Here is a 27,089-nt window from a genome sequence, read left to right as displayed (position 1 = left end):
CTTAAACTTCATAGTTCAAATTTGGTAACATCTCATATCGCAGCACTAAAATGTTTTACAGTTTATATGAGGACGAGTTTGTCTTTGCTGATTCTTTCAACTTGGAATATGTGATGAACAGTTTTTGCGAATGTTAACTTCTAAGCATTTTAAAGATTCATTTTCAGATGCATTGTTGAGTTATTATTGCCAAAATATTAAACAGGTAATATGCACGATCACTGTCGTGTGCTACTGAATTTGAAATCAGGAATCAACTGACCGTACCAAAAAAAAACCGTATATAAATTTCGTCTCAATGCGATATAAATTCACACTCTTATTGCAAAAATATTGAACATTTTATATGGATGACTACTTTTCCTGTTGTCTCAAACTGATGCTTCAGGCCCGTACGAAGGGTTTTTTTTACGTTGGAGGGGGGTGGTGGGGGGTGGGTTTTCAAATCATTGCTTTTTCCGATAAGTTATAAATAAATTATCAAAAAACAAGATGACCCGGCAAACTTTGTTCAGCCTTTGAATTTTCACAAAAATAATGTTCATGTTATTAGACGGTCAATCATTATTTATGTTCATTAAACTGAATTGATACCTGGATGGAAATGGGGTCAATCGGGACAGTTTACGGACTATTTTCATAGTACTTCTGTCAAATTGTTTCAAGTGGACCTTAACAAAACTCAATCAGAGAAAAAAAAGTAATTCGGATTTGTTACTAACAATTTTTAACAATTTTTTACACTCCTAAAGAGCGGTAAATAGTGAAGGTGGCTCATTTACCCTCATCCGTTCCTAAATTTTATACTTATTTTATTTCTCATGTTTCTCAATCGATTTCTAGAAAATTTACAGTTTTGAAAACCTGGCATTGTAGCTCAAACATGTCTCTTAGAAAATATTCAGCCACAACAATTTTCCGTTAATCAAAATCTAAGAAAAAAATCCTAAAAAACATGCTCCGGAAAAAAGACTGCAGATCAGCTACGGAATGTTAAAAAAAATTCACTTAGTTTCTAAAACAGCTGAAGTTAGAAGCTATACGTTGCACATAAGGATATATGTTTTTTTTAAACCATGAACTGAAAAAAATGTTAAAAGTGGAGTGAAAAACGTACGTTTCAATCAATGAGACATCAAAATTTTTTTTAGGGCACACCAGATAAATTTTTGAAAAAAGTATTATAAAGTTGACATATTTGGCACATTTTTGCATTTTTAGATAATCATGATACGAAACACAGAATTTTTGACAGAATTTACAAAGTTAACTGTTTATCGATTTTTTAGTCAATTAGCTATTTCTCAGATTTTTAAGACTTCAATCCAACTTTGCACCGGATTTCGAGTATATTATCGCGAGATTTCCGTAATAAATTCATATTTACCGGAAAAGTGAAAATTCCGGTTTAGAATTGTTGTAATAATTTATTAGTTTTAATTCTTTTTATTTCCAGCGAAAGCTGAAAGTGAATATCATCTGCGTTGAACTTTAAAATGATTTTTTTCCGTGCTACATTATTCCTACATTGTTTAGTTAATTTTCGATTGACCCCAAACAATGTTTTGTTGAAATGGGTTTCCATTTTAAGCAGTTTCAATCAATTGCCTTTATATTTTTTCTCCAAACTAATTTTAAAAGTACTCTTCGCCGTAAACCAAATTGGCAGACAAAGCACATCATATAAGCAGAGTTTAAAAAACACTTCTCAAATAACGTCAACTCACTCTTTACTTGCGTATAGAGTTATAGCTTTTTTTCCTTCCTAAAAATCACTTTTTAAAATTAAATCACGCGTTTTCAGAGTCTCTTAGTCTGGTTTTTTTTTTGTAGCACTGATGTTTGGTTTTAAACTCTCTTTTTTGTTTTTAAATTTTATTTTCTTTGAGTAAAATGACATTCTCAAATATGTCCGTAAAAGTTATCCGGACCAGGCCAATCTTTGTAATTTGCACAGAATCCTGATAATATCCGGGCATTTGATTTCAAAATATCGCATTTTAGCTTCCAAAAGCCGATCATAATTATTTTGTTGATTTTTTTTAATGTTTTTGTTTGATTTTTTCAAATAGTGTGAATAAAGCCGATTTTTTTTTTACAATATCCAGGTGATTCCAGGCCTTCATTATTAGAGAAAAATGACTTTTTTCGGCGATAATCTCCTCTCCTAGCGCTTTTTCATCTCATAAGTAAGATTAGCAATCACATCCAAGTATCCATTTTACTGGTGCCACGTAAAGAGTACAGTGGTGATGAAAATGGGCGCCAAAATTTCCTACATAAAGGAGATTAAGCATCAGTAAGCCTTAATTCAAGAGTACCAGAGATCAAAGTCAGAGAAATAATAATTTTTTAATTTAAAATTCTTTCAGTATTCAAAATAAAAAGCTAAAAAAACTCTTATGTGCAAATTTTCATCTCAATCCGATGGATAATAATGTCAATACCACAAAAATAGTGATACGTTAATATGGACGACCCCGTTTGTTGGTGTCGTACACGAAATTTGATTCCTGAAATCAGTTTTCCGTTCCTGAAACCTATCTTGTAATAGTTTTCACCTGAAGCCAATGTATAATAACGTCAATACTGAAACAAAATAGTGAACAGTTAATATGGACGACCCCTTTCACCGAACCTTTACTCAAAATCTGATACCTGAAATCGAATGCCCATCTCTCAAGACACCAATTTTCAAACGCAATCCAACGTACAATAAGGTCTATATCGCAAAAACAATATATTATGGACGACCCCTTTCATAAGGGATCATCCGAAAATCTTAAATCATTCTCTATCAGTCCTGGTCCTAGGGAGCAACTATCTAAAATTTCAGCTGTCTAGTTTTTAAGACGGCTTAGCTTATCGAAGACAACCAAACACCCTAACAAACAGAAATTGCTTTTTTGTATACCTATATTACACCAACAAATCAGACTCTACTCCAATAATGAACTTCGTTGGAGGTGAAATTATCGGCATAAGATACTATGCCGGACCGGCATCAACAAGCCTTCAAATAACTGACACTGTCCTCCCAGCGCAACCGCATTGCATATGTCTGAAAGAAACCAAATATTACATATCCCATTAGACCGCTGCAAAAAAAAAAATTTTTGCTCCCTTATGGTTTTTCAATACCCTTCAGGTCATCAAGCATCAGAGTAAATTTTTAGATGATTTGATAGAATCCTGAGTCAGCGCAACGCGTTAAAACTTGTTATGGAAATTTGTAGGGAAATAAATGTTTTACACAATAATTCATCCAGGAAATTCAGAAAAGCTTGAAATGACGTTGGTCATTAATTTTTGGATTTGACTATTCTTAAGCTTCATTTTTTTTGTTAACATGACCAGCAGCTAAGCTTTCCGTTAAAAAAGGTATAACCATTTAAAAATAAAAACTTTGAATTTTTAGAAAATCTTTTTAAAATGCAAATTCTGCTTGCTAGAGGTTTTGATAATTTCATGAAATGTTTTTGCAAAAGTTTTATCAATCAACAAATTCCTTGACGATTTAATGCAGTTTTATAAGATTTTCTAATTCTCATCCTAGGGTTACACAGCTGGTATTAAGCAGTTAAAAACGCTAAATTAAAAAAAAAATATTTTGAAAACATAAATCTTGTGTAGCATTGAATATATTTTCTGGGGTACATGTTAGGTTTGTGCTTTGTTCACATGGATGGTATTGCAAGAATCACAGATTGTTTTTATCTAAAGTTTTGTTTTTTGGAACATTCAGTACATCTCTGGCAATTTTTGAATTGAAAATTTCATATGAAACTATAATTCGTTGTGCTATTTGTGTAAGCAATAACAACCAAAAATGTTATGGGAGGTGTAAAAATTTAGGAATTTCTTTAAGCTTGCAGCGATCTCATGAGCACATCTCTATATGAGTCTTGTTATAAAAAACTTAGCTTGTTATTAATACGAAAATATTTTTCTAAGACTTTCATCATTTTTATTGTCTATGGTCGAATCATCATACAGTTTCCAATGGACTTGTTCCAAAAAACATCAAGATATAGTAAATCATCAATTTACCTTAAAAATAACCAAAGCTTGAGTTGTTTTTTCAAATTATATATTTCTGCATATTTCCAAAACTAAGCGTTTTTAAAAAAAACAAAGATGAGATTTACTCTTCTTTTTAGTGAGGAAAAGCTTCCTAAAGCAGTTTTGTTCTTTTCAAAGATTTGAATATCTTATAAGTTTCGTTCCATTATATGTATATCAGTAATTTTTCACCGTATCTTCATCATCTCCACAAATAAATACATAAGAACTGAATCATATTCTTATTATTGTATTGAAATCGAAGTGATTTTTATGATTGTATTAAAAACACAAAAAGCTGTTGAAAATACAGTTTTTCAGCACACAGCTTTTTGTGTTTTATAATACTATCATAAAAATCACTTCGATTTCATTAAAATAATAAGAATGTCATTTCAGTTCTTTTAATTTTAAATTTATTTATTGTGCACCTTTCATCTGAAGACATAAGATTTTAAGAAATTCACTCATTAAAAGTCAGAGTAGAAACTGATTAGATAAAAGACCATATGCACTTTGACTGAAACACGTTTTTTCCTCACGTTTACTATCACTATGTGCTCGTTGACTTTTTGTCAAATCGCGTCACACCCACATGCATTCAATAAGGCTATATCCGTTTTAAACATAATCAAAGAAATGTTAAGCTTTTTCATATAAAGTTATGATAGGTTAACACAGACATACGAATCTTTGTGTGAAGTTCCTTTAAGACACTGAAAGTGACACGAAAGTGCCTAAATGGAGCAAATGTTAAGTTGTACTTTTTTTACAATTTCTAAGCATCTTTTATAGACAATTATAAAATGCAAATTCAGGTTTAAATAATATTTTCAGATTTGTGCATTTGTTTTAAAATATATGCAGCAAATAAAATTTTGATAATCAAAGAAATTGATAGATACATCACCACTTCTAAACGGCATACTTCAGAGTCATCAATTTCTTGTTTAAATTCGTTTAATTTTGCAATAGACTTCACTACATTGCACGCCTTAAACACCTAAACTAAGCAGAAATTTTATGAAAAGTTTGAGACCTCCAACAAACACGTACTACTTATAGGGTGGACCAAAAATAGAGCTATGTTACGGAATCGAATCCTGGGGCCTTAATCGTTCCTTGGCTTACAAAAAGGCCCCATGTCAAATTAAGGCCCATTTGCTTAACTCTAAGGGGTTGCTCAACGACGCTCAAGTCTGAATGAAAATTTGACATCATTTATTGAAGTGAATCTGCAAAATCCACGTTTTTGGCTTTAACTTTCATGAACATGCACAAATTTTTCTGCAAATTTTATATGTTTCCTAAATGAAAACATTGTATCAGATATTTCATTCGAAGACCGTAAGATTATACAAGCTAAGTCAAAAAAAAATATCAGGGATAGAAGAGAGGTATATTCAGCTCAGGGTTAAGAAAACAGGTTAGAGTAAATAAAGTGGATTTCGCAGTTTTGCTAGAACAAATAACGTTAAATTTCCTTATAAATTTCAGCGTCGTTGAGCGACCTCATGTAGCTAACCAAATAAACCTTTTGGTAGACCAAGGAACGATTTTAGCCCCCAATAATGTTGTGAATTTGTGATTTTTAAATGTTGGACATTTTTTGAACCACAATAACGTCGAACAATTCAAAAATTCTGAAATAATAGCACGTTTGAATGAAACTCGCCGTGACGAACAGCCTGAACACAACCGATTTGAGTGAAAAGTGATTTCAAATTTCAACACTTTACGTAAATAAACATAATAATTTAGTTTGAAAGTTGCTAGACTATAGATCTGAAATGACGTATTTACAGCGCTTCGGAAACAAAAAAAAATCAGCAAATCTTTTTCCGATTACCAATAAATTACGCCCAGTTTGTCATCTAAAGCAATAGATCGGTTTCTCGAGAAAACTCGATAAAAACAAATCATGCGGACAAGGGACCAATCCGTCGACAGAAGGTTGTCAATTTGATATGCCTGCCAGATAGCCGACCCAAAAGGGTGATACATCCTTCCTGTAAGAGCAATGATGACAAACCCAAGCGGGTTAAGAAAATCTGTAGAACAGCTTAAAGTTTATCTTCTACGCTATGCTCTGCTCCGAGAATTTTTCTGTTTTTTTGACCCTTCCGCTCTGATGTGTATTCGATTTTGTTCAATGATCCTTTGGCTGGTTGAGATTTTTTGTCTTTTTGTTTGAAAATACTTGAACAGAAAAAAAATCGGCCTGGAAACAAAAAAAGTTTTAGCACATAATTGATTGAAGAAAAAATATTTCTCCCAAGGTTACTAAGGATCCAAACATTTTCGTGTCCAGTCCATTTCACGGAACGAGCGGAATGAAGGACAACTCCACATAAATCAATTCCATGAAAGCATACACCGAACAAAACTGAACCAAACTTTACTCTAACTTTGAGCTTGGGGATCAAGTTTTTCGCTGCTCCAAACATTCTCTTCTGCTGTAAAAGTGAAAGCTGAACTCTTCTGTTGGAAAGTTTTATCAGCATCGTTTTCAGTCGGTCTTGTTTCTTCCATTTTTTGTGTCACAATTTTCCCTCAACAACTCCCCAGGGCATCGATATCCCAAGACAAACATCTCGCCGCCACCAAAGGATAAGTAGCTCGAAAAAGATGGCTCGAAATTGTTGTGTCCATTTGATTAGAAAGTTGTACTCCATTTGATATGTCATCGAATGATCGGTTCTGATATGATAACGGGATAAGCAACAGCAAAAAAAAAAAAGAGCGATGAAGAATCAACATAGCAACAAAAAATGGCACCCAATTCGAGGGTCGGTTCCGAGATCTAGATTGATTTTTCTAGAGCCACTTTGTGGCTCAAAAAGTATGAAATGGGGTGGATTCAAAATGCTGCCAGGCTGCAGGGAATCGAATTTCATTTGATTCGATTTGTCCTAGGGAGGGTTTCCAGAGCCAAAGTACGACAATGCAGTCGAGCGAGAGTTTCTATTTCATAGAATTGCAATCAATTTGTTGGCAATTTCAACCCATCATCGGTCCCAACTTGTGTGTGAGTATTTTATGTCCAGTTTAATTGGAATGATGGATTTGGTAATGAAAAGAGTGGGTACGTGTTTGGGAGGCTGATGAAATGATTGAGTAACATGGCAATTATGCGATAAATTAGAAGATTGATGGAATCAGACACCTTGATAATAGTTTAAAATTTAAAAATTTGCTATGTAACTCTTCCAATTCAGTAACTTTATTCAGTTTTGAAAAAAGCTCTTCAAAATTTATAATTTTTAAACGGTGTTTCATTACTTTTTTCTGTACGCACCTTTAGTTTTAGTTTCTTAACAAACCAGAAAAATATGAATTTAAAACTAAAAGACATTTGTCTGCCTGATAGTTGAGGATATCACCAAGTAAGGCTGAGACATCTCTTTTTAAAAATGCTACTAGTTTTCCATGTTTAGAAGTTTCATGTAACCTTCAAATGTCTTGCAACAATTTATATTGCTTAATTGCCTCAATAATGGCAGGACAAAATTAGACTTTTTTTTTCAAATCTGTCATTTGTTTGAGATAAATGCTATGCAATTGTACGCACCACAACATTTGATGGGAATCACTTGTCAATAGATTGAATTTTAATTCTCCTCTCAAATATAATTTCTTGCCAAATTTCACATTAATCTCAGTTCCATAAAATTTCAGTTTAGTTTGGATGTTTAGAAATCCTTTTTTGACCAAATCATTGTAATTTTAATTTATTTTAATATGTTCATGGATCTAAAAAACTAGAGCTGCAACAGAAAAATTATTTTCTAATTTTGATTCAGCGGCCCCAAAAAAGAAAATTTATGCTCTTTAACTTTTGGCACCAAGTAAAGAGGTGAATTTTATTGATCTGTGCTATAAAGTTCAGCATTAATTTAGGGTACGCATAAGGGTGTCCCAAAATTTCACAATGTCTGGAAATCTGGGGTCTCCCCTCCAAATGGTAGATTAAGTAGTACACCATTCTAGGGGAAGATCATCGAACTTGAAAAGTGGGATAATCTTCAAAAAAAGGTCGTTCACATGTGTTTACAAGCTTAAGATAATGGATTTTCATTAGATAACACATTGAAAACGTAAAAGAGATATTGTTATTCTTTTATGATAAAAAGAGTAAATCTATTCAAGATTCCTTAAAAATGGTGGGTATAAAATAAGATTACATAATTTTTTTTTTTTTGAAAAACCTTGCATTATCCGGGCATGTGATTTCAAAATATTCTACCCTAAATCCGGGATAAACCAGGCAAATTTGATCAAAACCACGGAATTATTCAGTAAAAATCAAGAAGAATACACTTAAAATATTGTTTTCATGAAACCGCATCAGTAGATTTTAAATTGTATTCTAGGCTTCCAAAACACAAGTCATAATTATTTGAATAAAACCTGCTATTGCAATTTTTTATGGATGTAAAATTGAACAATTATAGTAATAAAATTTTTAATTTTTGTAACATTTTACACATATAATTGATAAATTCGGGCAAAATCCGAGCTTTTTCCAACGAAATCTCAAATTTTGTGTCAAAATGTCGGCAAGTCCGGATAAATCCGGGCGATCTGGCAACAATTCTGTAAAATGTTTTTCGTGATAGGATGTATAAGCATTCAAGGGAAATTAATTTAAATTTTTATAAGCAAACCTCATAATCATTAATTATTTATCAATAAATAATATTTGCTGATTATCTCTATCGAAAATTTTAAAAGACTTACAAAAATGATGAAATAAAATAATCATCATTTCGAAAATAGACTGCAATGCCGATTTCATAGAAGAAAATCAATACCACAGACTTACAAAACTTACAAAGCTTTCAAAGCTTAAATGGCCGAACATAATCAAATATTTTATAATGATGAAAAAAAAGTTTCACAAATTGCAAGAAGTCGACTCATTTTGATTTATATTTTGTGTGAACCCGAGCAAGGCCGGGAAGAATCAGCTAGTTAGAAAATAGATTTGGAAAGCTGTTTTGAAATAGTCGTTCAGATTTAGTTTTGCCTTTTATTCCAAATTTGATTCATTCTTTTCGAAATTCATATGCATTTTCAGTATTTCGATAACAATTTTTTGGATGTAAAAAAAATTGAAACCATCCCGTGTTTTTGTTTCATATTCAGATTCGACGATCTTACTTTTATTCTTATGCAGAATTTAAACATTTAAATCAAAGATTAATGACTTAGCACAGTGGTCGGCAACCTGCGGCTCTTTGGGTGAGAAGTTTTGGTTCTTTAACGTGAATTTCAAATATTGTTTATTTGAGTCAAATTTATATCTACTTAAAACTGTGCTTAACCAACCAATAAACCTTACCATGTGGAAAACCTTACACAAATTGCCTTTTTGGCACAAAATTTGATGTATGAATACTAATCGAAATCAACATCACTAACTTTGAAGAGAAGCAATTTTTTGTATTAAATTAAAACAATTAGTAAGACTATCGTATTTCAGGTTGAATATAAACATTAAGACATAAGAAAACAAATTATGCAATCAGAAACCAGAAATACAAAATAGTTTTTCAAATTGAAAAAATACCCATATGGATTCTCTTCAGAGTCTTTTGAGATTTGTTTGAAATCCCCTATCAAAACTATTTTAAGGTTGATTCGATACTCTTTGGAGACTGTTCTAAGAACAACCTGAGATGGGTAGATCTAAGAAAATTTTAAGACTTGATGAGACTCTCTGAGGGAATTTCAAGGCTCTCTGGAGCCCCTTTTGAGACTCTTTCGACTTTATTTGTCTTTTTTGAGCTTTTAATGTACCGTTAAATGGGGGAACTTTGAACCCCGAGGTAATTTTTATCAACATGAAATTTTTGCAGATAATCATCATTAACTAGGTTTGAAGTTAAAATATCTGGAAACTGTTTTCTACGTTTGAAAGCATTGGGTTTCAAATAGGCTTAATTTGGTTTGTAGTAGGAGATTTTTTTTTTTGTATTACTTAAAATGTTATTTTAAAATTTCAAAATAAGTATCTTTTTTTTTCAATGGCTCATAAACAAAAACCTCTCCTGAAAAAATTAAAGCATTTAGAAGTAAATGGATTGCTTTATGTGAAAGTTTAACCTTTTTCCTGTGTCAATTTGTGATAATTTTTGTATATTAAAAAAACGGACATTTTCTATGAGAAAGCCTGCATAGAAAAAATTACTGAAAACCCTATCAAATGGTTTAGTTTGAAGAAAAAATACATAGAAACAGTAGGAGAGTACCTTGGTTGTTGCATGAAGGTTAAATTTTATTTGATTTTGAGGCCAAAAAATATTGAGAAATGTTTAAAACTTTGCCCCTAAATGTATGCAGCAACATTGACCATCTTTTGAGTACCGTCAACTGGGGCAACATGCAACACTTTTCACCTTCAATGGCTTCTAAAATATTGATGCTTACAGATTATCATACCCCTTGTACATCAAAAGTTTTAAGGTTGATGGGACACCAAACAGACGTAGTCAGAAAAATTATTGGTTTTACCAGTTATTTTTAAATTTACAAAAACATGCGATTTTCATCCTATTAAGAAAAAGGGGTAAGTTGCAACAAACTCTGTAATTAATGGAAAATCAAATGAAAACGTTTGAAATTTTATAGTTTTTGATTTATTTGTAATGTTATTACGCATAAAACACCAGTTGCAGTAATTTTTGGTTTTGTTCGAATTAAATTATACATTTTCTCCGTCAAAAATGATTTTAAGAAAAAAGTGTTAATCTGCTGTATACATTAAGGGGTAAAAAATACTACAAAATATTCTATAATTTTAAATCATGTAAATAAATCTTAGGATGGTTGAAATTTTAATCATATCCCAGCATGTGGAAACGCGATTTATGAGATTTAGTTCTGATTTGCATTTTGTTGCATTTTGCCCCAGTCAGCTAACTGAATTATAAAAATATTTATTTAAAAAAATTTGGTGATTGTTCGAAAAATATAAATACACCAACAGTGTTGGTATTGGATAATGAAAGCAATATAAAGTTTGTAGGTGATATCATTAAGCCAATCCGTCATACGAGGTAAAGTTTCTTAATGCATCGAAAAATGTAAAAATTTGTACATCTATTGCTTGATTTTTTAAATCTATAGGGGAGAGTGGGGATACTTGATCCCCTTTTCTTATTTTCACCATATCTTTTTGGAAAAATTTAGCAACTCGCCGTCTTTGGCATTTTCTGACAGCTTGTAACTTCAAGTTTCTATGCTCCAAAAATTAGAACGATACTTGAACCCCTTGATAAACTAGAAGCATTTTCGTGAGAGTAAAAAAATTGCGATTTTTCTGAAGTTGGGGGAGACTTGATCCCCTATTGAAGGAGACTTGATCTTTTATTCAGGAAGCCCTAATCCTTGTATGAAAATCAAACAAAACCCAAGATAGAATGTTTATTGACTATTTTGGTCATGTTTGTTCTCATTTCACAATTTATAGCAGGCATAAGAAGAAAATTCCATAACTTTGTCTCAACGCTAATGACATTGCATACTTAAAGGCGCTATTTTTTTATAATTAGGAGAAAATTAATTATTTTCGCTCTTTTCTTCAGACAATTGTTCGGTAAATATTAGTTTTTGGATAAATATTAGTAACTTCGTAATCAGCAATCATAACGATCAATTCAGACGAAGCATATGCCGTTTGGAAGGGGGATCAATTGTACCCAACTCTAGGGGATCAATTGTACCCATAATCATCATTTTAGAAAAAAAAATCTGAAAAAAGTTGAGAATTTTCCATTGCTTTGAAAATATGGCATTATGAAGTTTATTTTACGCTCGAACGATTGATACATTGGAACAAATATTTTTTTCATAATTTTCCCATGTAAGGAACATTTTAAAGTGATGAAAAAAGATCTTCAAGTTACATTTTGTGAAATTTTTCAAACAAAGTTCAATTACTCGAACAATTATTTTGTTAAAATTTTTTAAACTACAAGCATTGTTATTTCGCTCATTTTGGCACATTTTTCTAGAACATTTGATCTTTGTTAGAAATTCCAGTTTCGAGATATAGCTAAGGAATCAAGTATCCCCAGGGATCAAGTATCCTCATTCTCCCCTATATATAAAAAGCAATTTCTGTATGTTTGTTTGTTTGTTTGTTTGTTTGTCCTCTATAGACTCAGCCGTCTTGAGAGCTAGAGAGCTGAAATTTGGCATGGATACTCATTAGGACCAGGAAAGATGAAAAATGTTTTCAGATTTTTTGATGACCCCTTCTGAAGGGGGTCGTCCATACAAGACAAATATTGTTTTCACGAAATTGACGTTATTTTTCGTCGGATTGTGTTGAAAATTTGCAAATGAGTGTGTTGAAAGACGAGCAACCGATTTCAGTTGTCAAATTTTGTGTAAGGGGACAGCCAAAGGGGTCGTCCATATTAACTGTTCGATGTTTTTGCGATATTGACGTTATTATACATCGTATTCAGATGAAAATTGGTACACGATAGTTTTGAGTGACGTGCAATCGATTTGAGGTATCCAATTTAGTGTAAGGGGCCGGCAAAAGGGGTCGTCCATATTAAATTTTCAGTATCTTAGTAATATTGTCGTTTTTAAACATCGGATTGGGATGAAAATTTGCACATAGGAGTTATTAGGAACAAATAACTGATTTCACTTATCCAAACTAAAATCAGGGGTCGGCCAAAGGGGTCGTCCATGTTAACTATTCACTGTTGATGCAATATTGTCGTTATTATACATCGGATTCAGACGAAAATTGGAACACGAGGGTTTTGAGAGATGAGCAATGGATTTCAGGTATTCAATTCAGTTCAAGGGGCCGGCAAAGGGGTTCGTCCATATAAACCTTTCAATAGTTTTGCAATATCGACGTTATTATACATCGGATTGGGATAAAAATTTTCACACGGTAGTTTTCAGGGACGGACAATCGATCTCAGATGTCAAATATTTTGCCAGGGGTCAACGAAAGGGGTCGTCCATATAAATTAATTTTTCACTATTTTTAGCAATATTGACGTTATTATACAATGGATTGCTTTGGAAATTTGCGCACGGGAGTTTTGAGGGAAGGGCAATCGATTTCAGATATCAAAGTTTATATAAGAGCTCCCGAAAAGGGTTTAGCTTTTTGGCAATAATTGCGTTGTTATTCAATAATTTAGTCGAAATTTATACACGTGGTTTTTTTTGCACGGTCAATGGATTCCTGATTTCAAATTTAGTAGCAGATGACAGACGAAGTGATCGTCCAATATTTTTGCAATTATTGCATAACAATGAATTCAGAAGTGCATCTGGAAAATGCTTGGCAATTGACTTTCATAATAACTGTTCATGACGTATTCCAAGTTGAAAGCGAAACGGAGTTCGTATGGGATCAACTAGTTTTTTATAAGAATCAAAAACTTTAAAAAACTCTTTCACGATGTTTAAAACTATGTCATCATCAATTTATTATCATTCAATGATAACTTTATTACAGTATATTGAAATAAAAATTGAATGAGTGTTGTGGTATACAAATGTTGCATCTAACCCTGCCTTTGCATGATGCCCCGTTTGACGGTATATTTGTTTTGGGAAGAAAACGTTGCAATATTTTAATTAAGTCCAAAAAAAAAAATTACTGTTATTGATTTTTTGAGCCTTCTTTGCTTATTGGCATCGAAACAATAATTTTGAAGATGTTGAGATACGTTAAAACCATAGTGATAAAAGCTACTCCGAAACAAGAAATCTGGTATTGTAACAAACATTTAGTTATAGCCTCTAATTTTGTTGAATATTCTGCTATCAATGATCATGCTTCACACTCCTTACCTCAGTTAGTATTTTAAAAGTTTTAAGTGTTACAAAACCAAAATATTCGAAAAAGAAATAAAAAAGTTATCATATTCCCCCAGTTTACGGTAGCTATTTTAAGACTCTTTTGAGACTCTAAAGACAATTAAGAAACACTCTTAATTTTTTTAAATATTATTTTGAGATTTTTCTGATTGTTTTGAGGCTGTTTCAAAAGTTTTCTGAAACTCTTTTACAGCTCTTTCAGGACTCTTGAGACACTTTAAGGTATTTTGGAGACACTTTTACGATTTTTTAAGACTCTTTTAGGAATTTTTTGAGACTCTTTTTTGACTTTCCCAGAGAAGATTAAAACTCATTCTAGCCCATCCTTTAGAGATTTTTTCGACTTTCTTTAAAATCTTTTGATGTTGTATTCAAACTTACTTCAAAATCTTTACAAACATAAATTAAGACTCTTTCAAGACTCTTTTGTGTCTATTGTAGGGCTCTATCAATACTATTTTGAAAATTCAAAGACTTTTTTGAAGCAATCTAAATGTGAAGAACTTAAGAATCAAAAAAAAGTTGAGATATTAAGTGCATATGCAAAAAAGGTATCTATATACAATATTTTTTTCGTTTATTTATATCAGTTTCCCAAATTTTACGAAGAAAAGCTTACGTTCATATTAGTGTTCTCTTACAAATCACATAACAGTATCCACAACTTTTTTTTCAAAATTTATTTAACCTAACATTTTAGTTTCAGAAAAAAAAATCACAAATTTTCCAAAACATTTCTGAGTCTCTTATACTGAAGACTCAAATTTTTTTAGCATCTAGTAAGTTATGATTTATGCTTATGAAATTTTTTTCAACATTCTCATAAGTTTCATCAAATTCTCATTTTAAACTGAATGAGAATGAGGACAAAGAACAGAAAGAAAAGTCAATTGAGATTTTGAAACATGCTTATAATTGAGAAAAAAATTAAATGGATTTTCAAAGATCTTATTTGAATCAACCCTTGGTTTTCAAAAACTAAAGCTGCTGTAGACAAAATTCGAAAACCTAGTGTTATTTAGGGGTTTTCATCAAAATTTTGAATAGAAATATGTTTAGAAATTGCATTGCAACTAACAAATGTGGATCTTTCGAACATTGAAATTTTGAAAAATTGGAATTTTCGGCTCTTTTGACTCAAAAGGTTGCCGACCACTGACTTAGGACTCTGAAACAGTTTGTACATTTTGGAAATCATATTTTACAGGTTCAGAATCAGATCCGGAATAACTATACTAAACTCGGTTTCTGATTCAGCTCGTAACCGAATTACACAATCAAATTAACATATTAAGGACCGCAAAAAAAAACTTAAGCAAAAAAAACACCGATATTTGACAATCTACATATATCTCAGAAACCACTGGACCAAATTCTACTAATTCAGTTTATCTGAATTACTTAACCTGTTGTGTCTAATTTTGTTAAATAAAGGTTAACCATTGTATTAAAAGCATTTAAGTCATGCTTCTGAATGTAACACAAGAGATAAAACGAGATATCTCCACATATGTTAAAATTGTCAAAATTCTTTCTTTAAGGAATTAAAATAAGGTTGCAAGAATTTTTTCAGCACGTATCCGGGCCGGACAATCCGTGTCGGACAATCCGTGCCGGACAATCCGTGCCATTTTTTTATGAAAAATCTGGCAAAATCCGGGCATTTCTTTTCTTAATCGAGACCAAAAATCCGGGCAATATCCGGGCAAATTTTGTCCAAACCCAGAAAAAGCTCAACAAAAATCAAGATAAAAGAATTGAAAAAAGAAATTTTTTCATCAAAATTCAAAAATAAACTAGAAATCGTTTTTTATCCTTCAAAATACCTGGGCAAACTCGGATAAAACCGGGCAATCTGGCAACCTTAAATTAAAAGCAAAATATATGGTAGAATTTGAGTTTATTCTGGAAGTTGTGTTTTGTTTAAAAACTGGATTTTATAAGTAAAAAGTATTCTAAAATTTTAATTTCTTATTTTAAATTTTTTACTTTTAGTTAAAATATTTGCTGATAAAGATACATGTCATTTTCTTGTCAAATAGTTTACCGAGAATGCTTCCTTTTGTGTATCGATTATCGTTGAACCTCAATTTAAAATAAGAATCCTGTTTGGAAAACCTGATTTGAATCACAAGGATTCAGGCCCGTGCGAAGGACCCGTTCATGGGGGGGGGGGGGTTTTCGAAATTCAAATTTAGTTTAAAATAATAATAATACCAAAAATACACAGCTATCGAGAAAATGAATTCATAACCATTTTCTTACTCATATTTTTCACACAAACTCAAAAAATAATAAATTTTACTGATAAAAAAAATCAAAATTTCCAAAACAAATCACAATGAAAGTTTAAAATCAAAGATATTTTCGGGAAGTCAATGAGAAACTTTCAGAATGATGATCTTTGGGCTGAACTAGAAATTTGCTTCAAAATAATTTTTAAGCAGTTTAGTTTTCAAATTTGAAATAAATATTTCCATAACAAAGACTAAAAAAAACTTGAATCCTAAAATAAATTTCAGATCAGGTAAAACATTAACCAAGACAAATTGTTAGGAAAGTGATAATAATTGTTATTCACTATTCATCTTAATTGACATTTCTTTTCATCATTTTCAACTGAAGGGTTGATTGAAAAATTCCGCTGTAGTGTTTTGAATTTGGAAAAAAAGCTAATCGCGATTTGAAATGTGAATCAAGTTTATGGTTTTAGAATAAAAAAAATTCAAAATTTAAAAACATAGACAAACTTATCGAAAGTATTTCTTAAAATTTAAATAGCTTGTCTTTATAATTAGATAAATTTATTTCAAAAATTAAAAAAAAAACTGTACTATAAAATTTGGTTAAATAATTTGAAAATTAAAAAAAAATGAAGTTGAAAATGATGGAGTTTCTAACATTAAAGAAGGATTTTTTTGTCAATAAACACGACCTACCATGATAAAAACTTATTTATAGAATTTAATTGATAACTCAAGGGAACAGAATTTTAGTGCTTATGTTTTAAAGATTGATTTGGTAGACTTTAACGTCCTGAACTCGAATCTTTTGTCAAATTTGAACTAGCACATTTAGTTTTGATTATATGAGCTATGAAAATGTGTCAGTTTTGAATGAAATCAATCATTGATAACTATTTGACTATTTAACCTACATTTAAGAAGAAATACGATTCTGATTTCCGTTTATTATATTTCATTCAAATTAGAAATAATATTTTGATGATGTAGATGATTGATTACTTCTTCATTACTTTCAGACTTCTTTACAAATTCTTTAAATGAGAAAAAGTAAACAAATAGAAAACTTCTATAACTTTTATCGCAAAACTTAGTGACTTGAAGTTTGATGAAAGTCGATGATTGTTTCCAAATCTTTTATTTCAAAATGTTATGTTTTTGTTTTTTAAGTTTTGCTTTCTTAAATAATTTTTACCTGTTTTTAAAAGTTATTTCAATAACAAAAGCTGATAGAAAAATTGCATATTTTGATTCAGGGCACTCAAATTAGTCAAAATTACGTGTTTAAATTTTTGGCCTAGGTAATTTATCAAAATCTGCTCAAATGTGATGCTGAGAAAAACAAAAACAATACATAATAGAGACTGAAATTGGTTTCTTGAACAAAATTTCATATCAGCACAACATTTTTAAAGACATAAATGCCGTGGGCGTGATTGAGTGCTTATTTATATCACTTTGATATAAATGGGTATACCTTGACGTATAGCAACATTTAATATAGAATAGTGAGAGTATCACAATTCAGCGTTGTTATAGGCATCAACGGATCACTTCCGACCATAAGTGAAACGGAACCCCTAGATGCCGGTCCCACGGCTTTTAACACATGGTCAATCTGGTCCGATCAAGAAATGATTGTTTGACCTTTTATTGTTATTTTAATGTTCTTTACTATTTTTCTTAACGTTCTTTTCAATTTTTCAGATCATTCGGAGGTGAAGTTTTTTTTTCTCTTCAGATATATTCAAAATAGTTGGAAAGTTAGAAAGGAGTAGGTTAACATATTTAAATACCATATTCCTCCCCAAAAGCTCCAGTGGATGTGTATTTGCGGTTCATGAATTACGATGGCTTATTCTTAAATCTAGCTTTTTTCAATAACTGGGGGCTAATTGGATGGAAATGATATTTTGTGGTTTAAGGTTTGTGAAACGGATCTGTCTCCTGAGTTTTTTTTTTGACAGTAGGTATTATAAATAGTTCAAAGCAAACAGTCTTGACAATTTTTTAAATCTCATTCAAAGAAGGCATTCCACTATGTGAGGGCAGGTAGGGTAGGGCGATGCTCAAATGGTAAGATAGGCTCTTATATCCATATTTTGGTAAATTCGCATGATTTTGTGATAGGAATAAGGTAGCTTACTTCTACTATTAATTTGAGCTAGAATTTTTATTAGTTTGAAATAGGCTAGCTCCAAAATGCAAAACAGGGCTCTCACATTCACATCCATATTTTGGTTAAATAGTATGGTTCTATGATATGACAGGAATAATGTAGCTTACTTCTACTATTAATTTGAGCTCGGTTTATTATAAGTTTAAGCTAGGCTTCTTCTTAAATATTGATAGATGATATGAACTAAAATTCTTTTTTTCTCTCTTTTCTTTTTTTTTCTGTTTTCTTTTCATGTATCGTGGCATGTACTACCGACAAATCATTTGGTCCAATGATGACGTTGAGCGAACCTTCAAGCCATCCCCTAACATCATGGGACCCAGACGTTGGCTTTCGCATGACATGGTTGTCAGCCCAAGGATCTAACCAAAATTCAGCTGAAGATGGTGTCCTGTAACTTGGTGAGATCGTTCCTTTTATTTTTAATATTTTCAATGCGCCCATAAAAGTAGTATGTAGATGCTTGGGGAGTATGTAGAGGCCAGTCTCGAACCCACCCTTGTCCTTCCTCCAACTGGTATCGGGAGGGGTTGGTTTATTATCTTGAACTGCATTTTATCCATATTCCATGGATATAATGAAGTGCTTGGTGGTCTAACCAACGTCTCAAGATCGCTTACTATTCTACGCTGCCTTCTCTAAACTTTAAATTTTCGTCTCCAAACTATTCTAATTTTCATTTCCAGCGTCAGCTCCCCGAGCTATTTAAACGCCATAAAAAAACATTTTTAAAGACATAAATGATTCTATTTCAATCAAATTTTTAGTAATAAGGTAAAGGGTATTAGATTTTAAATATTTTTTGCTAATTCTGTGAGAGTAAAACACTTGTTACATGATTTCCAACTTGTCGATGTATAAGATTAGTGTTCGATTGATTAATTTTGAAGTTAAAATGGTTCGTCTCAAACTCTGTTCTTGTTTAGTTACACTTCTACACTAAAGACGAGCTAGGGTTCTTGTCATTCAAGTTAGTAGTTTCAATACAAAAGATTAATCGAAATTTACAATTAAAAATTAGTATCAATTCATGAACATCATATAGTGTCGTAAAATTAAATGTCTAGTCATGAGATTCAAGAGTAAATTCCGCCGGAGGCGAGCCAAATTTCTGAATTGCGTGTTAACACTTATTTTTCAACACTTTTTAATGTATATTTTTTCGATACTACGGTAAAAAATTTTACTTGGAAAAAATCTCCATGGTGGGGGGTTAAACCCCTAAAACCCCCCCCGTTCGCACGGCCTTGCAAGGATTCAATTTTCTATTGAAAAATTCAGAGCTTGATAGATTAAGCTTATTGGATTTGAGCATGAACAGATGGTAACAGAAATTGAAGGCTTTAAAAAAAAAAATCTGGGATTTTCATCCCATTGGATGATTCATCCCTATAAAAAATTGATTCTGTGTTCAATTTAAATAAAAAAATATCCCAATTTTTTTTAGAAAATTCAAATTTCGGAAAGAAAGTTTTCTATTTCCATTTACAAATCTTTTTTCAAATTTTAAGGAAATATTTTTAAAAGTTTCTATGAAATGAAATACGAAAAACTATTAAAACTAATTTTTGAATAATTAAATAGCATTAAAAAAATTGTTAATTTAATTTTGATCATGCATTGATTGAGTAAAAGTATCTTAATTAATTTATCTTTAGTCATTTAAATTGAATAAAATGGATTATTTTTAAGTCATTTATTCATCAATAGCTTAACTCTAAAAAAAACCCAAGTTGGAAACCGCACTTACCAGGTCATTTAAAACTTTCCAAAAGATACATCTTTCTGTTTCTGTGTTAGAGGAGCTTTTTCATCAAATAGATCACGCAAAAGATGTTGATTTCGGTAACCCGAAATGGAATTTAGTGTTCAAAACTTAAATGAAAAAAATATTCTTTACAAACCCATGTTTGACAAGAGTAAGTGACTTTTAGTGTGGTGGAAAGGCGTCTCTAAGCCTCCATGATTGCTGTCATCTTCTGAGTAAGAAGCCCATCAGTGAATGTAGTATGGGTGGAGATCGACCAAAACTCCGGGCCATATCCTTGCGATTTTTTTTTCAAAACTCAGAATTTTCTCATTAAAAATCAGGTTAAAACAATTAAAAAAAATTTCATCAAAACTCATTTACAAATTTTAAATTGTATTAAAAGCTTCCAAAAAACCTTTTACGATTATTTTATAAAGCTTTCTTTAAAAATTTGTTTTGGAAGCGTTAATAAAAAAAAATATTTATTTTTGATTGATTTACCTCATAATGTGAGTAAATCCGGGCATATTCCGGGCATTTTTCATAAAAATCCGGAAAATCGGCTCAGACCGGCTGTTCCCAAATTTTGTATTTAAATCTGGGCAAATTCGGATAGAACCAGGCATCTAGAAACCAAATTCTAATATATTTAAAAAAAAAATGAAATGATATTATTAAAAATAAAATAGCTAGTCTCTCACATTTCAACTGAATACATCATTTCACATAAGCTTGGAATTTCATCGAAATAGGATTGAAGGCTTCCGAAAAATGGAAACCAAATTGAGCTCAGCAATTCCTTTGATTCCATTCGTCGAAATCCACAGCTCGGCAAACAATTTGCAAAATTCCTAGGGTGTTGATCAAATGAAGTGATTAAATCATTCTGCGAAATATTCTCATCAGCAAGGGTCAAATAGCACAGTTGAATGAAATGCCACTTTTCGTTTTGCATGCTGAGCTACATAAAAGGCGAATGGGGGCTTCTGTTAAATTTTCAAGTACGAATAATTGGCTGAAACTTTCCGCCCTCAGTTCAGCTCAAGCAGCACCAATAGAGGCTTTTCATTTTCGGAGAAGGCGTTTAAAATAATGACATTCGGGCTCAAGTTACTAAATCAACAATGAAATCCAACCCCCAACTCCTTTTTTCGGGGGAAAATTTGAGCCTGGTGCATATGCCCCATGCACAAAGCCCTGTTTTCTCAATAATCTCAAACTCGTTTTCTTTCCGAGGCCTAAGCACATTTAAAATCCCCTACTGACTACTTTAAACACTGGCTGAACAGGTGAATAATTTTGAGGGTAACTGGACCACAACGTGGTTAAACATCCTAGATTGAAAATTCAAGCTTGTTTACCTCTGGATGGTGGAATTTATGACGGATAAGTCCCGAAAAACAGGTCAACTCTGGACTACAACACCCTATACATTGAAGTGAAGAAAAAATGTAAAAAGGGGGAAAATGTAAACAATCCTTTTTTCTCAAGCGCGAACTCCGGCAGCAGTCAAATGAATGTCCTGGACTGTTCTGGTTAAACTTGACAGGGATGAAACAAAAAAATAAAAAAAATACGAAAATTCACGAAGGGAATCGCGAAAAGTTCCCAAATTAAAAAAGTTTTCCTACAGGCCCGTAAATTTTGTTTTAATCAAATAAACCAAACACGGCTTACAACCAAAGTTTTAATGAATGGGAGGAACAAGTCGGCAAGCATACATTCATTCTTAAACAGATATATTTCCTTTTTTGTCCTCATTCTAGTTAGAGTGCCAATTTAAAACTATTAACGTGAGCAGCATTGCCATTTTTTCTGGGTTATCTTCACTTTACTTGAGATGTTTTCGTGGAAAATCGATTTTCTGATTTTTTCCTCGACTCAAATGGCACGAAAAATAACTAGTAGATATAGGGTGTCCCATTATGTATGTCCAGACACGATTTAAAATGAACAGTATAAACACAATTAAGGAGGAAATCCTATTTTTCCACATTTATGTTCTCTACAGTCTTCTTTTACAGTGAATCAAATAAAAATTGGATTCCAGTCCATCGCTGGCCAGTAATCGAATTTTTGATCGAAAACTGCTTATAACCTTCAGCAAAAACTTAAATAAAAAAAAATAATGTAAAGTATTGATGTCAATATTTTTCAATGTCCTAAGCAAGAACTTTTAAAGCTTACATTGTGTTTTTAAATCATTATTTGAACAAATAATAGATTCAAAAATGATGGAATTTTATTTGTGAAGGAACGGCCGGAATGAAATGAAATTTGGTATCCCTCGGGCCAGAAATGGTTTGTATAATGAAGAATCTCACTTTTTATGGAAGGGGGCTTCCGTATAAAATCAACTAGAAATTAAGTAGACAAGATTTGCATGGAAACTGATTCACGAGCACGAAGAATTTAAAGCAATGAAATCATTCTCTAACGATTTAATAAGTTACAAGTAAAACGAAGTTTACCGGGTCAGCTAGTTTAAAATAAAACAAGGTGATTCATTTGAAAATTTTCAAGTGTATTAAAAGTTGAAAATTTCACACTCTGAATATTTTATCGCAGTCAAGAAACTTAGTTTTCCTTATCAAAAATTTAGATTTAGACCAATTAAATTAAAATGTTGTTTTCAGAACACAAAAATTAGCAGTGTAAAATCAAAGACAAATTTATTAGAAACATTTCAAGAGAATTTTATTATAAATTTCACTAGAAAATTCGGTAAATAACCTTGAAATAAAAAAAAATATACACAATAATATTTGATAATTTAATTTGAAAATAAAAATAACGTTGTCCATTTTATTGGCCTTATTGGTAAAAGTAATAGTTTTTAGTAAGAAAACTTTTTGATTATCAAATAGAAAATCTCTGCCATTAGGATTTCCAAATAATTCCTAATCTTGAAATGTTTTTACTGACAGAACAAATCAAAATGAAGCAATAAAATTATTAAATCATTTTTCAAACTTTTCAAAGATCAATTAGAAAATTATGGAAAGGGCGAAAGCATGAAACTTAGTTTTTCTTTGTTAAAAATTTAGAATTATAGGCTTCCTAGTTGTTGATTTCAGAACACAAAATGTGAAGTGTAAAATCAGAGACAAATTTATTGAAAATAGTTCAAGAATTTTTTTTAAATTAACTTTAAAATCCGGTAAATTTATTTGGAATTTAAAAAAAAATTGTACAATAAAATTTGGTAAATTTATTTAATATATATTAAAAAATGTTATGTCATTTTCACGGCGTTATCCGTAAAAGTAATCTTAAGCAAGAAAATTTCTTGATTATGAAATTAAAGATTTGTTCCATCAGGAGGGCCAAAATCATAATTCATAATCTTTAAATGTTCTTACTAAAAGAATGGAACTTTTCTTATTAAATTATAACATGAAAATGGAAATGGTAAACTTTGAACAATTACAATTTGACCAATGGTTACACCCAGTTATAGAATATGTTAGTTATAGAAATGGTAGTTGAAGATTCAGCATTTTGTTGCCTGATGATTTGGTGGAGTTTTGCTTTCTGAACTCGAATATTTTATCAGATTTTGCCTATCACCTCTTATCTTGGTGATATGCAGTTTATAAGCATAAAAATGAATAAGTTTTGAGTTTAATCAACCATTGATTATACCAATCTTCAAATCCACAGGAGAGAAAAAACTGATTCTTAATTTGTTTACTTTATTTTATTCTTATCATAAATTTTATTTTGATGATGATGATGATGGTGAATGATCTAAAAAAGTAAAATTTTGAAATTATCAAGGTTTTTGTCTATATTTTGTAACGCTTTTTGAAAAATCTTTCAGAAACCATTTACCATTACTTTAAAATACATTCTCAAATGTAGATCTTCGCTGTTCATATATTTTTTTTTTTTGGTCAATTTTTTAATCGAATATGTCATTTAATTGATCATATTTTTACAGAATTAGTCTTTTTAGTGTCTTAAATCGTCATATGGACCCGAGAAACGTTTATTTTAAGCGACATAAATATTTCAACATCACACTGCGTGGTGATATTGTCGATGTAGTCAGTAGTGTGTTTATTTATTTGTTCTTAGTTAGCCCTTCTAAAATATTAAAACTAAAGTATGTCTAGCATTCGTTAAGTTGATCATAACAAGGGGTTGAAGTAAGCATTTTTGAAAGGAGATTTTTTTCTGTGAAGATGAAATTATTTTTGCCTTGGCTTGGGTTTGCGATATGAATTCAGTTTTTTATCTGAAAAATGTTCTATAGGATTATCAGAAAAACATCAAGGAGTATTTGAACCCAAAAAGCTTGTTTCTAGAAAACCCCCCTCATAACTTCAGAGTTATGCCAATTTGCGCATATTTTCCAAAATTGTTAACTTTTAGTTTTCTGGTTAAGATGATGGTGTTGACTTTTAATTTTTGGAATATGAAATTTGTAGAACCAAATGATTAATGTTAGCATTTGTGATGAACCTTTCTCGAAAAACAATACACTCACCCTATGAAGCACTTCAATAAGCTTATCACTATTAAATTGATACTGTACATGCCTTTGATTTGAGGAATAATCGCTTAAAATGTTAAGGAGATAAATATTATGAGGTGAACTCAATTTAAATTTTAATACACTTTGTGATCAAACTGATTGAAACGAGCATTTCTATTTACTACCCAAGACGTAATGGTTAAACATTTAGGACAGTCAAAACAATTTTTTTCGGAGCTTTTTCGAAGTTTCACTAGATTCACTATTTTGCAATTTTCACGGTGAATTTTTTGAGCGTGATCAAACCGAAATTTTTTTATTTTTTTTTTTTAATTCAGGGATACGACCGGATGTGGTTCATTAAATCTGTTTGGCTATATTGGCCTTTAAAGTATATCGAACAACTTTGTCTTGAAATACCCGACATTTCGACTAGTTTTTGTGGTCGTTTTCAAGAGAACTGGAAATTTATTATTGAATTACAATTTTTTTTGGAGCGTTGTAAATTTATAAGCTCTGAAATGTGCAACTCACTCATTAGTCTGTTGTTCTTCTCTGTTGTTGTCTGGAATGGACAGTTTGTAATTTTTGAAAAATTCATAAAACTTCAACATTCTTACATTTTTGAGCGGATAAAAAGGATAAATTATCATCCGTTATTTTTACGATCCTACTGCACATCAACGTTAAATTAAAAAATGTGTCTGAGATGTGGGACTTGTGGGTGAAATAAAATTATGTTGATGATAATCATTTTTTTTATAGAAATAAGTGAGAAAAAGTTGAGAAACAATCGTTTGATTTTGGGAATACAAAATTTTCGGGCGTGATGCCACAATCAAACGGGGTCTGTATATTAACGTTATGTCAGAAAAGTGCCGTAATTTCTTTAATTACTTTTAACTATCTTCATATTTTTCAACGCCCAAAAATTTATCAAAATTAGATTTTAAATTTCTTACACCTTGAAAAAATGTGAATTCTGTAACTGTTGGAACTCGACTCGTGGACTGTATGTAGAGGGGCATTGGGAACGACCACTGGGTGCCCGCTCCCCTTGCGGGATTGGGCTGGACAGGGCAACCCCCTGTGGTTGCCCAACCAGTGGAGGCAGGTCATCGGGGGACGCTGCCTGGAATGCCAAGACTAATCGACGATTGCCACCAAGACTCGCTAAACTCTTTCGATGGCTCTTAAAAGAGCCGTTTGGGGGGTGGCAATTGAGAACCGGAAGCAACATTGTTGGAGCAGCAAGCACTGAGAAAAACACACTTCACTTAGCTTTTCATGATGTTGTTGTTTATTTCTCTGTTCACTTTTTCTCTAGTAGCACGATTTGCTTGCGCAACTCAATCGGCTCCGTCCGAGCACGATTATGGTGAGCAGATTTCCACCCTAGCTGCTTCTCTCTCTGGAGGCTGCTTCTTTCTCTGACTACTGTTTCGGTTTCTCTCCTTCGGGGATGTTTTCGGTTCCACGATTGAATGTAGACTAAAACTCGCTCGACTTTTTTTTTTTTTTTTTTTTTTTTTTTTTTTTTTTTTTTTTTTTTTTTTTTTTTTTTTTTTTTTTTTTTTTTTGCAAGGATTTTCATCCGTTTGGATGATTGATCCTGACTCCGTCCGTGTCTAGTGTGTGTTTTTTTTTTTGGTTTTTTTTTTGTTTTTTTTTGTTTTTTTTTGTTTTTTTTGTTGTTTTTTTTTGTTTTTTTTTTTGTTTTTTTTTTTTTTTTTGGAAGAAACAAAGGGAAAGATAGAAACATAAAAGTAGGGAAATAATATCGGTCGTTTTCATATTTTTGATAGGAAAGATGAGGATAGATTGACACATAAGATTTAAATTTGGTAGATTAGGCCGGTTTTCTGAAGGAACTTAATCAGTTTTCCCGAAGTTTTCCCAGAACTTCCCGAAGGCTTATGCCTATATCGAAGAACTGTCTTAGGCTTTCATGGATGGGGCAATTGATGAGAACATGCTTGACTGTGAGTTGGCAGTGACATGAAAAGCAGATGGGAGGATCCTTTCGATCCATTAGGTAGCTGTGGGTAAGGAGAGTGTGCCCAATGCGTAGCCGTGTTAGAGCGCGGCGTTCCCTGGGGTTGGGACGATCTACCCATCTAAGGGTGCTGTTTTTAACCTCCCGGAGTTTATTGTTCTGTATCGAACTCCATTTGGCTTCCCAAGCGTAGAACAGTGTGTTTTTGATTGATCGGTAGGCGTCTTGTTGAGGAATAGGTAGGGAGGGAGGAGATAATTTAGTTCCTTCGGCCGCAAGTCGGTCTGCGGCTTCGTTCCCCGTTATACCTGCATGTCCAGGAATCCATACAAGGCTAACCTTCTTCAAAAGAGCCTCGTCTGAAATGCTCGATACCCAGGGATGTTTTAAGTTGCCAGCGAGGGCCGCATTAAGAACGCTGGCGGAATCGGTGAAGATAACGTGGGAACCAACTTCTGGATTCAAGTTACGTAGAGCGTTGAGTAGGGCGTAGGCCTCTGCACTAAACACCGAAC

General features: G+C 32.0%; 1 protein-coding gene across 1 annotated transcript in view; it reads left to right on the top strand.

Moving 5' to 3' along the window:
• LOC129757909 (neuroligin-4, Y-linked-like) overlaps window positions 1-27,089 on the top strand; it is a 525,864-nt gene that overhangs the window by 355,319 nt on the left and 143,456 nt on the right. The window lies entirely within an intron of this gene.

This window comes from Uranotaenia lowii, chromosome 3, assembly GCF_029784155.1.
Source record: "Uranotaenia lowii strain MFRU-FL chromosome 3, ASM2978415v1, whole genome shotgun sequence".
In the NCBI taxonomy this organism is placed as follows: Eukaryota; Metazoa; Arthropoda; class Insecta; order Diptera; family Culicidae; genus Uranotaenia; species Uranotaenia lowii.
This window is presented reverse-complemented; position numbering and strand designations above follow the sequence as displayed.